This window comes from Neophocaena asiaeorientalis, unplaced genomic scaffold, assembly GCF_003031525.2.
Source record: "Neophocaena asiaeorientalis asiaeorientalis breed wild unplaced genomic scaffold, Neophocaena_asiaeorientalis_V1.1 scaffold1132, whole genome shotgun sequence".
Classification (NCBI taxonomy): domain Eukaryota; kingdom Metazoa; phylum Chordata; class Mammalia; order Artiodactyla; family Phocoenidae; genus Neophocaena; species Neophocaena asiaeorientalis.
In genome coordinates this window covers 123548-133576 of record NW_020174472.1, presented here as the reverse complement: position 1 = coordinate 133576, position 10029 = coordinate 123548, and the positions used below count along the sequence as shown (strand labels likewise).

At 48.4% G+C, this 10029-nt stretch overlaps 1 long non-coding RNA gene across 1 annotated transcript; it reads right to left on the bottom strand.

Annotated features, from left to right (window-relative positions):
- Positions 1 to 7472: 7472 nt before the first annotated feature.
- Positions 7473 to 10023, bottom strand: LOC112407808 (uncharacterized). The gene is made up of 2 exons (XR_003004837.1): positions 7873 to 10023; positions 7473 to 7653 (listed from the first exon to the last, which is right to left on the bottom strand). It is a non-coding gene; the product is annotated as an uncharacterized LOC112407808 (long non-coding RNA).
- Positions 10024 to 10029: the final 6 nt, after the last annotated feature.

Sequence of the window (10029 nt, the reverse complement as noted above, 5' to 3'; positions counted from 1 at the left end):
GTGGCACAAGGGCTCAGTAGTTGTGGCTCGCGGGCTCTAGAGCGCAGGCTCAGTAGTTGTGGCGCACGGACTTAGTTGCTCCGCGGCATGTGGCATCTTCCCGAACCAGGGATTGAACCCGTGTCCCCTGCATTGGCAGGCGGATTCTTAACCACTGCACCACCAGGGAAGTCCCTGAAGTAATTTTAGATGTACAGAAAAGTTGTCCAAATAATTTCCAGATACTCAGAAGCTCTAGATGTTTACGTTTTACCACCCACCCCTCTGCCTCTCTCCTCTCCATATAGGTGCATAGAGATATTCTGAACTGTGAGAGTAAGACGCAAACATGATGCCCCTTCACCTCTAAATTCTTCCCTTTTTCCCTAAAAACAAGGACGGTCTCATAACCACAGTAAAATTGTCAAAATTGCAGAATTAACACTGATACCGTGCTGATATCAAAGCTACAGACCTTATTAAAATTTCACCAGTTGTCATAGTAATTCCATTTATAGCAAAAGCAAACAAACCCCACCTCCACACCATACCTCTCTAGTCCCCTACACTGGAAGCCTGCCTCTACCTTCCTTGTCTTTCTTGAACTTGACATGGTCCTTGACATTTTGGGGTGCACCAGTGACTTGTTTTGTGGGACGATTTTCAATGTGGGTTTGTCTAGCATCATCTCATGATTAGATTCTTGGTATGCACGTTTGGCAGGAAACCCACAGAAATTATTGCTGTGCTGTTGTAGGAATTATCTCCTTCTGGGCACATCCTATCGTGGGAGCCTGGGAGGTCAATTCATCCGCTCCAGGTGATGCTAACTTTAATTGCCTAGCTAGGATGGTGCCCATCAGGTGTCTCCACTGCAAAGTTCCTTTTGTCCCTTTGTAATTATTAAGTGCCTTGTGGGAAGATAGCTGGTGAGTATGTAAGTGTGCTTCCTTACTCTCCCTCTCTCTCTCTTTATTTTTTAAAAAATTTTATTGGAGTATTGTTGATTTACAGTGTTGTGTTAGTTTCAGGTGTACAGCAAAGTGATCCCGTTATACGTATACATGTATTCATTCTTTTTCAGATTCTTTTCTCATATAGGTTATCAAAAAATTCCTTGCTCTTTTTTTTTTTTTTTTGCGGTACGCGGGCCTCTCACTGTTGTGGCCTCTCCCATTGCAGAGCACAGGCTCCGGACGCGCAGGCTCAGCGACCATGGCTCACGGGTCCAGACGTTCCGTCGCATGTGGGATCTTCCCGGACCCGGGCACGAACCCGTGTCCCCTGCATCGGCAGGCAGACTCTCAACCACTGCGCCACCAGGGAATCCCCCTTCCTTGCTCTTTTGAGAGAGTTTTTGGAAGTATATCTCTCTACATATATGGCTATGGATATGGATATGCATATACATATATCTCTCTTCCTTAAAAAGCCCAAAGCCCTAGGAGTTGTTATATCACCCTGTCACCATGAGAGGGAGCCAAACCTAGGACGACCCAACACCCAGAGTTTCCTTGTGTTCGGCTGTTACTGGTGTGTGTGTGTGTGTGTGTGTGTGTTAAGAACACTGGCATTATATGTGGAATTAAAAAAATGTTACAAATGAATCTATTTACAAAACAGAAATAGAGACATAGATGTAGAAAACAAACTAATGGTTATGGGGGTGGGGGAAGAGGGCGAGGATAAATTGGAAGATTGGGATTGACATATACACATTACTATATATAAAATAGATAACTAATAAGGACCTACTGTATAGCACAGGGAACTCTACTCAATACTCTGTAATGACCTGTATGGGAAAAAAAATTTTAAAAAGAGTGGATATATGTAAATGTATAACTGATTCACTTTGCTGAAGAGCAGAAACTAACAATTGTAAATCAACTATAATCAATTAATTTTTATTAATTTAAAAAAGCACTTCTCACTTCTCATGAGATCTTCCCTCTTGAAGAATCTTGAGGTGCCCAGTCCGTGGTTATGCAGATCTCTGGAGCATATGCATCTGGCATAACTGAGTACCTTTCCTGGCCACAACAACGTGAGACGTGAGACGAGAAATCAGAAACAGAGGAAAACTGTAAAGTTCACAAACACGTGGAAATTAAACAGCACATTCCTAAGAACCAAGGGATCAAAGAAGAGATGGAGAGGAAAGTCAAGAAATACCCTGAGTTAGGCTAGATGACAGATTTTTGTAACTTGCCCTGAAGGCTTCCTGAGAGATTACACCTCCCACCCCCACTGTTACACCTAAATTTTCATGGGGCGGGCCGGGGGGCTTTTAAGGCCAAGGTATCAACAGCGACTGGTCCTCAATGCGCTCATCCAAAGGGTGAAAGAATATGCCACCCCAAAATATGCCATATTCGCATCTTGATTACTCTGAGAAGTGGGTACCTGACACGAACAGCAAATGCAGGGAGAGACTTCCTCCCCCACCCCCCTCCTTCCACAAACACATTCTACTTCTGCTGGGAACACTCGTTAACATCCAAAGGGACTGATTATCCACTGCATTTATTTAATATCTAGTACTTGAAGAAATGAGGTGGGAGGACTTAGCCTGCTCCCAGCAAACAATATATTTAAGCGTCTACCTTAGGATTAAGGTTGTAAATTGAAAGAGCAGAAACTTGGAGCAGGAAGCAGAAGGAACTGGGTTTTCCGTCTGCTGTCTCCTTCTATAGAATCCTGAGAAAAAAATAGGGAAGTAGAGATGGGGTGGATAGAGATAGGTAGGTAGGTAGGTGGATGATTGATAGATTATAGACAGATAATTGATAGTTGCTATATACCTGAAAGATATAGAGAGTGATGATGGGTAGATGATAGATTGATAGATATTGATAGATGATATATAGCTGACAGAGATGATAAATGGTAGATAGGTATAGATGAAAGATAATTGAAAGCTACACAGCTAAACAATAATACAAGACCTTAATTAAAAGTGCTTCACAGACTTTTGTGAAGATTGAATGACTTAATGTTTAAAGCATTTAGAACAGTGCCAGCTACTTATGGAGTACTCAAAAACAGGAGCTATGGCTAGGTAGCTACACAGCTGGATATCTGCATGGATGGATGGAAGGAAAAAACAGAGAAAAAGAGAGAGGAAAAGACACGGAGAGTCAGAGAGAATATCTGCACCTAAGATTCATGCTGCTTCTAAGAGTCAAGGGAACAAAACAAATATTTCCAGAGCAATGCTAAGTGAATGATAAAAGGATAGCTTCTGTATTGGACTTCTACTCTATGCCATGCACTGTGCTAACGTCTTTATTTAGGCTATCTCGTTCAATCTGAAAATAGCCCCATAAAATAAGTACTATTATGATCTCATTTTACAGAGGGGAAGTGCAGGTTCTAGAGCTGGAATAGTGTCACTCTCCCAGGGGTCAGAGACGAGATTCAGCCACAGCTCAGGTGCTCTTTGGCCAGCACTCCCAGCCAGTACATTGGGCTGCATCTTGGGTTCCACTGTCAGCCACGTGAAGCAGGCAATGAGCGTCTCAGTACATCAACATCCCTATGAGTTTCTGATTAATTCTTTACTCGCAAATCCTAGAAGAAAGGTAACTCAGTCAAAAGTTATACATATTCTGAGGTTCTTTTTGTTTTTAATTAATTAATTTATTTATTTTTGGCTGCGTTGGGTCTTCGTCGCTATGTGTGGGCTTTCTCTAGTTGTGGCGAGTGGGAGGCTACTCTTCGTTGTGGTGCACAGGCTTCTCACTGTGGTGGCTTCTCTCGTTGCAGAGCACGGCCTCTACGCATGTGGGCTTCAGTAGTTGAGGCACGAGGGCTCAGTAGTTGTGGCTCACGGGCTCTAGAGCACAGGCTCAGTAGTTGTGGCGCATGGGCTTAGTTGCTCCGCGGCATGTGGGATCTTCCCGGACCAGGGTTCGAACCTGTGTCCCCTGCATTGGCAGGCGGATTCTTAACTACCAGGGAAGCCCAGAGGTTCTTAATATATATTTACAAACTGTCTTTCAACAATAGGGTGCCAGTTTGCAGTTCCATCAACACTACAGACAGGTACCCATTGCACCTGGGAAGGTTACAATTTTGAGGGAAGGTTAGTGAGAGGGGTTGGGAAGGACCCAAGCATTGTTGGTGCAGAAGAAAGACCTAATTGAATTACTGAACCAGAAGGGAGGGAATTCTTAGATTTTTTTAAAGAGGGATGGGTTGGTGAGGCTGCAAATCATGATATCAGAAGGGTCAAGATATCCAAGAGGTGACAGGATAGGAACCCATGGCCAGGAAGAGAAATTTCAGGGTTGACCTTCCTAAGAACATTTCTGTGTGAAGCTGGTGAATCGGAATGGAGTGGAGCCAAGGAGGCGTAAGAATGTGGAGGACAGCACGTGGAAAGCATCACTGGTGCTGCCGGTGCGTTCACGCCGGGGACTCAAGTGGAGTGATGCAGCGAGGAACGTGCTGATTCGTGCTGGAGCTTGCGAAGGTGGGAGAGCTTCCTGCAGCTCGGAAGATGAAAACAGCCATGATGGGGAGTCAATGGAATAGTATGGCTTAGGCTTTAACAGGCAGTGGGCCGCAAGATGTGGACATTTTTAAATTAAAGTATAGTTGATTTACAATGTGTTAATTTCTGCTGTACAGCAAAGTGATTCTATATCTATATACGTGTATCAATTCTTCTGAATATTCTTTTCCATTATAGTTTATCACAGGATTTTTTGGGGGGTGGGGCACATTTATTTATTTATTTGGTTGTGCCGGGTCTTAGTTGCGGCAGGCAGGCTCCTTAGTCGTGGCACGCGAACTCTTAGTTGCAGCACGCATGTGGGATCTAGTTCCCTGAGCAGGATCGAACCCGGGCCCCCTGTATTGGGGCGCGGAGTCTTATCCACTGCGCCACCAGGGAAGTTCCCCTATCACAGGATTTTGAATATAGTTCCCTGTGCTATACAGTAGGATCTTGTTGTTTATCCATTCTATATATGAAAGCTTACATCTGCTCACCCCAACCTCCCACTCCATCCCTCCTCAGCTCCTCCCCCTTGGCAACCACCAGTCTGTTCTCTATGTCCATGATTCTGTTTCTATTTCATACATAGATTCATCTGTGTCATATTTTAGATTCCACATATATGTGATATCATATGGTATTTGTCTTTCTCTTTCTAACTTCACTTAGTTTGATAATGTCTAGTTGCATCCATATTGCCGCAAGTGGCATCATTTCATTCTTTTTTATTGCTAATATTCCATTTTGTGTGTGTGTGTGTGTGTGTGTTTGTGTGTGTGTATGTGTATGTATACATATCTTCTTTATCCGTTCATCTGTTGATGGACATTTAGGTTGTTTCCATGGCTTGGCTATTGTGAATGGTGCTGCTATGAACATAAGGGTGCATGTATCTTTTTGAATTATAGCTTTGTCTGGATATATGCCCAGGAGTAGGATTTCTGGATCATATGGTAATTCTATTTTTAGTTCTCTGAGGAACCTCCATACTGTTTTCCACAGCAGCTGCACCTACATACATTCCCACCGACAGCGTAGGAGGGTTCCCTTTTCTTCACACCATTTCCAGCGTTTATTATTTGTAGACTTTTTGATGATGGCCATTCTGACTCGTGTGAGGTGATCCCTCACTGCAGTTTTGTTTTGCATTACTCTAATAATTAGCGATGTTGAGCCTTTTTATGTGCCTGTTTACCATCTGTATTTCTTCTTCGGAGAAATGTTTATTTAGGTCTTCTGACCATTTTTTGATTGGGTGGTTTGTTTTTTTGTTGTTAAGTTGTGAAAAGGCTTTGTTTTGTTTTGTTTTGTTTCGGTACGCGGGCCTCTCACTGTTGTGGCCCCTCCAGTTGTGGAGCACAGGCTCCGGACGCGCAGGCTCAGCGGCCATGGCTCATGGGCCCAGCTGCTCCGCGGCAGGTGGGATCTTCCCGGACCGGGGCACGAACCCGTGTCCCCTGCATCGGCAGGCGGACTCTCAACCACTGCACCACCAGGGAAGCCCAAGTTGTGAAAAGTTTTAAAAGAGAGAAGAACACAAGGCAACCTCTCGATGTTGAGTCAGAGGGAGCACGGGAAATGGTACAGAGATGCTTGTGTGGGAGATGGCTCCTTCAAGAGAAGAGATGCAGAGAGTGGCTGCATCTCTCCAGCATGGGCCTCCCTTGTAGGTGCACAGATACTATTAGTGGAATGGAAAAGGGGGTAGAATCTTGAGAAGTGTGGGAAAGGAGAGAGCATTCTGCTATTGGCTCTGCCGGGAATGCTCCTGTCAGATATGGCACAAGTGACTCTGTTCCTTCAGAGTCTGCAAAACTGTACAGCAGTGAAAAGAAAAAAAAATTTTAATAGTAAAATAAAATGAGCTAAAATATCATAATAAAAAGATGGGGCCAGACCTTTTCATGACCCTGGCAGGCTGTGTACTTCTTGTTAACAACTCTGGTTACCATGACGGTTTGAGGAGGGCTGTTAAATGTTTTGATGGGAAAGGGGGGTTCTCTCTAAACAGACACGTGAATGATTTTGAATTTTACGTCTTTTGAGTTAGGCAGGTTCTAAAAACCGCTGCCCACGTGATGTGTGGTCCAGACACTTGGCATTTGTAATAATCTGCTCAGATTGAAAGTTGTAGACCCATACTTGTCTTTTCAGTCTTATCAGAGAATTCCCCTCACATACACACAATGAAGCAACAAACAGGACGTCCTTGTGCAGTTTGAAAACCATTTGCATGAAAGCTTTATTTCTCTTTCCTGCCTGAGAAAGGAGGTAAAGAGAGATTTCCGGGGCGTCAGGAGACAGGCATCCTTCTTTCCCGTGGCTCAGCTTCGAGCAAGCACCTCTGTCCATTGTGCTGAATATTCCTGCATCTCCCTCAATCAGTTCCTCCTCATCTTGGACCAAAATCAAGGGATTACAATTAACCCTCTAAAGGACATGGGTGTGTTATTGTTGGGGCTGCGGGTCTGGATTAGGATTAAGGTCCCTCTCCCTCTCCTGCCCGTAAATAACCCAGAGGTCAGTGTCGTCCCAATGCCCCCCACTTCCCCACTCCTGTTTTCACCACTTCATGCCCCAAAAAGAAGGGATTTGGGGAGTCAAGCTTCAGTCGTTGCCCTGACTCAAGAGAGGGGCCGTGAGGAGGCATCTCTGCATCTCACTGGCCGACTGTGGGATTGTGGTAGATTCTCTGCGGGTCTGTGGACCTCCATCTCCTCACTGGTTACCCGGGGAACCCACTGTATCTTGGTTTTTTTCCTACGTTTATGGAACCTGTTGTGCCATTTTGTGAGTGGGGTGGGGGTGGTGCAACAGATCTGATTATCTTTCTTTCTTTCATTCTCGCTGCTGTCACCGCCCGGAATGTTTCGAAGAGAGAAGGTCATGCTTCTGCGGATACTTCTAGCTCATTGCCTCCAGCTCCGGGTAGTATTCAGTAAAGTCATAATTATTGATTTAAAAAAAATCTCATACAAATAGATACCAGTGCTGGGTTGATGATTTATTGGGCTTCTTTACGACGGACCAGCAGGATGCAGAGCTTGTTGGATTAGGACTGGATGAACCAGGGCTGTGTGGTTGGTGGGGAGGGATGCCGAAGCAGGGCTGCTGCTTAAAACTGGTTCATGCCGCACCAGACGGTCAACCTCCACACCTGGCTGCTCCGTCTGCCAGACAGAATAAACCTGGTCCCCACACCCACCTAGCTGTGTTCGGGTTAACCTCTGACTTGGCAGGAGTGGTGAACCAACCCCTCTCCAAACAACTGTTAGCCCGACACAGTTTCATTTGCAAGGAGTTACAGGAAACTCGGGGGGGAGGGGGTGGTGGTGTTGTTTTTTAACACTCTAGCATGATTTTATAAGGTTGCAGAGCTGAATTCTCACCCTATTTCCTGGTTTTGGACAACTTTTCCTGAACAGTGTGCGTGCACCTCCTCTTGCCCCTCTCCCAGGGTGGACGTCCGAACAGCCTTGCGAGGCACAGGGCTACACAAGTGCTCCTGTGTGTGGCCGAGCACGGGAGTTTATCGGGGTGGGGTGGGGGCCAGGGCGTCAGTCCACCACGGCTGATGCTGACACGCTACAGAATCTGGAGTCCTCCCAGCCGGTTCCGCTTGCGCCCGCCTGCACCGTCAGCAGCAGGGCACATGCTTCCTACCGCCGTGCAGAGGGTCTTTCTGTTCCATTTCAGCCTCCCAGCTTCTCCTTCCCACCCTGACCCCGGCCACTGTGTGAGCCTTGGAGGAAGGCACGGCCCATCACCAGGCGTGGGAGCCAAGGTGGGACCAGCGCTCCCCAGCAGGCAGACAGGGGATGGGGGTGGTACCTGTGTGGAAACAGGCGAACCTCCAGCTGTCAGAGCTCTTCATCTTTCCAGCTGTCAGAGGTGTTTTCTCCCCCCTCCAACCCCTACCATGCCAAGGCTCATCCAGCACTGTGATCCCCAGTGACACAAAGGTGGAGGGGGTGGGACATCTCGAGGGACCGTCCACACTGATGGATGCAGTGTGTTGGGGTAGGAGGTCCCCAGACGGAGGTCAGGGATGGAGGCTTAAGCCCAAGCCACGGTTGTGCTGGCGGCATTCTGGGGCCCCTGAGCGACGGTAGGAGCTGGACTAAGTATTATTGCTGGGTGATGAGCACACATCAGGACGCCGGGGCCAGACACCCAGCTCAGATCTGTGACTGCGGCCCAACCACGCACCCTTTCGATTACTTGGGCCCCTCATCTGCATGATGGGAGTAACCACAGTGCTTGCCTCCTTGGGTTATGACGATTAAAAGACCTGATGGCTTTAAGTGCTTGAAAGAGGGGCTGGCACATGGCACGCTCTTGTCAGACCCAGTCTTCAGCCCCCAGCCCCGTGGCCTGACACCTCCACTCTCCTGCCTTGTGCTCCTGCCAGCTCCCTTGTGAGGTCCTGCAGCAGATGACGTGGCCTCTTGAAGCCAGCTTCCTCTGCTATAGACATGGCCACATGGACCTCTAGTGTGGAAGGACAGCCCTGCCACTAAAGGTGCCCTCGGTGCTCACTGATTCTGCTGGCCTGGCAGTGCAAGCGTTTGCCATCATTCCGTCATTTAGTTTCCAGAATGGGCCCCTTCTCAGGGGCCTGAGATCATGGAGCCTGGGAGCTGTTAAGGCCAAGACTCCAACCCAAGCCATTGGGTGCTGGGCTGAGTCTGGCCTGTGTGCGGTGGAAGCAGGGAGACCTGCTCCTGGGGCAGTGAGTGGGCTCCATAAGGTGGCGTGTGCCTGCGTTTCCCCCACAGTGCAGACCCCCACGAGAACTCATCTCTGTCACCTCTCACGGGGTTCATCTCATCTCTAGGCTCAAGGAAAAGGAACCAGCCCCCTGGGCCCAGGCTCCCAGGGCCCTGCCAGCTGGGAAGGTCTGAGGTGGGGCCCACAATGCCCCTCCCATCCTGGGCAGCATGGGGAGGGCGGCCCCCAGGACAGACGCAGGGCACTTGGGGTCTGCACAACTTATCAGTGGCTTTATTACTCTCCAGATGCTGGTGAACTGTCGTCTCTGACGCGCTTCCCACAGGCAGGCATCTCTGTCCATCCCATGCCTTCTGGCTCGCAGAGAGACAAGCCAGACCAGGGAGCCCACTGCCAGAACCCAGGTCTGTCCTGTCGGAGCCGTCCCCGACTCCACCCTGGGAGGTGTCTCCTGGGGTGGGGGGGGTTGTCCTGTCGGAGCCGTCCTCCACTCCGTCCTGGGGGGTGTCTCCTGGGAACAAGACCCAGTCCCCTTCCTCCAGCCTCCTCTAGACCAGGGGCCCCGCCTGCTGCTCCTGCCCAGTCCTGCCCCCGACCCGGGAGAGGGAAGGACTGCGGAGTCTCCTTCTATAGGCGGGAGAGACTGCGAGGACGAGGACGGCGTGAGATCCGAACAGGAATGAGGTTTGGGACATAAAGTGAGAGTTGGGAAGGAACAGAAAGCTCTAGGGCACCAGGAGGACAAAGGAGGGGCCGGTGGAGGAGAGAGACAGGGGGCAGAGGAGCCGCGAGGGACGGGAGGGGTTGCACGGCGG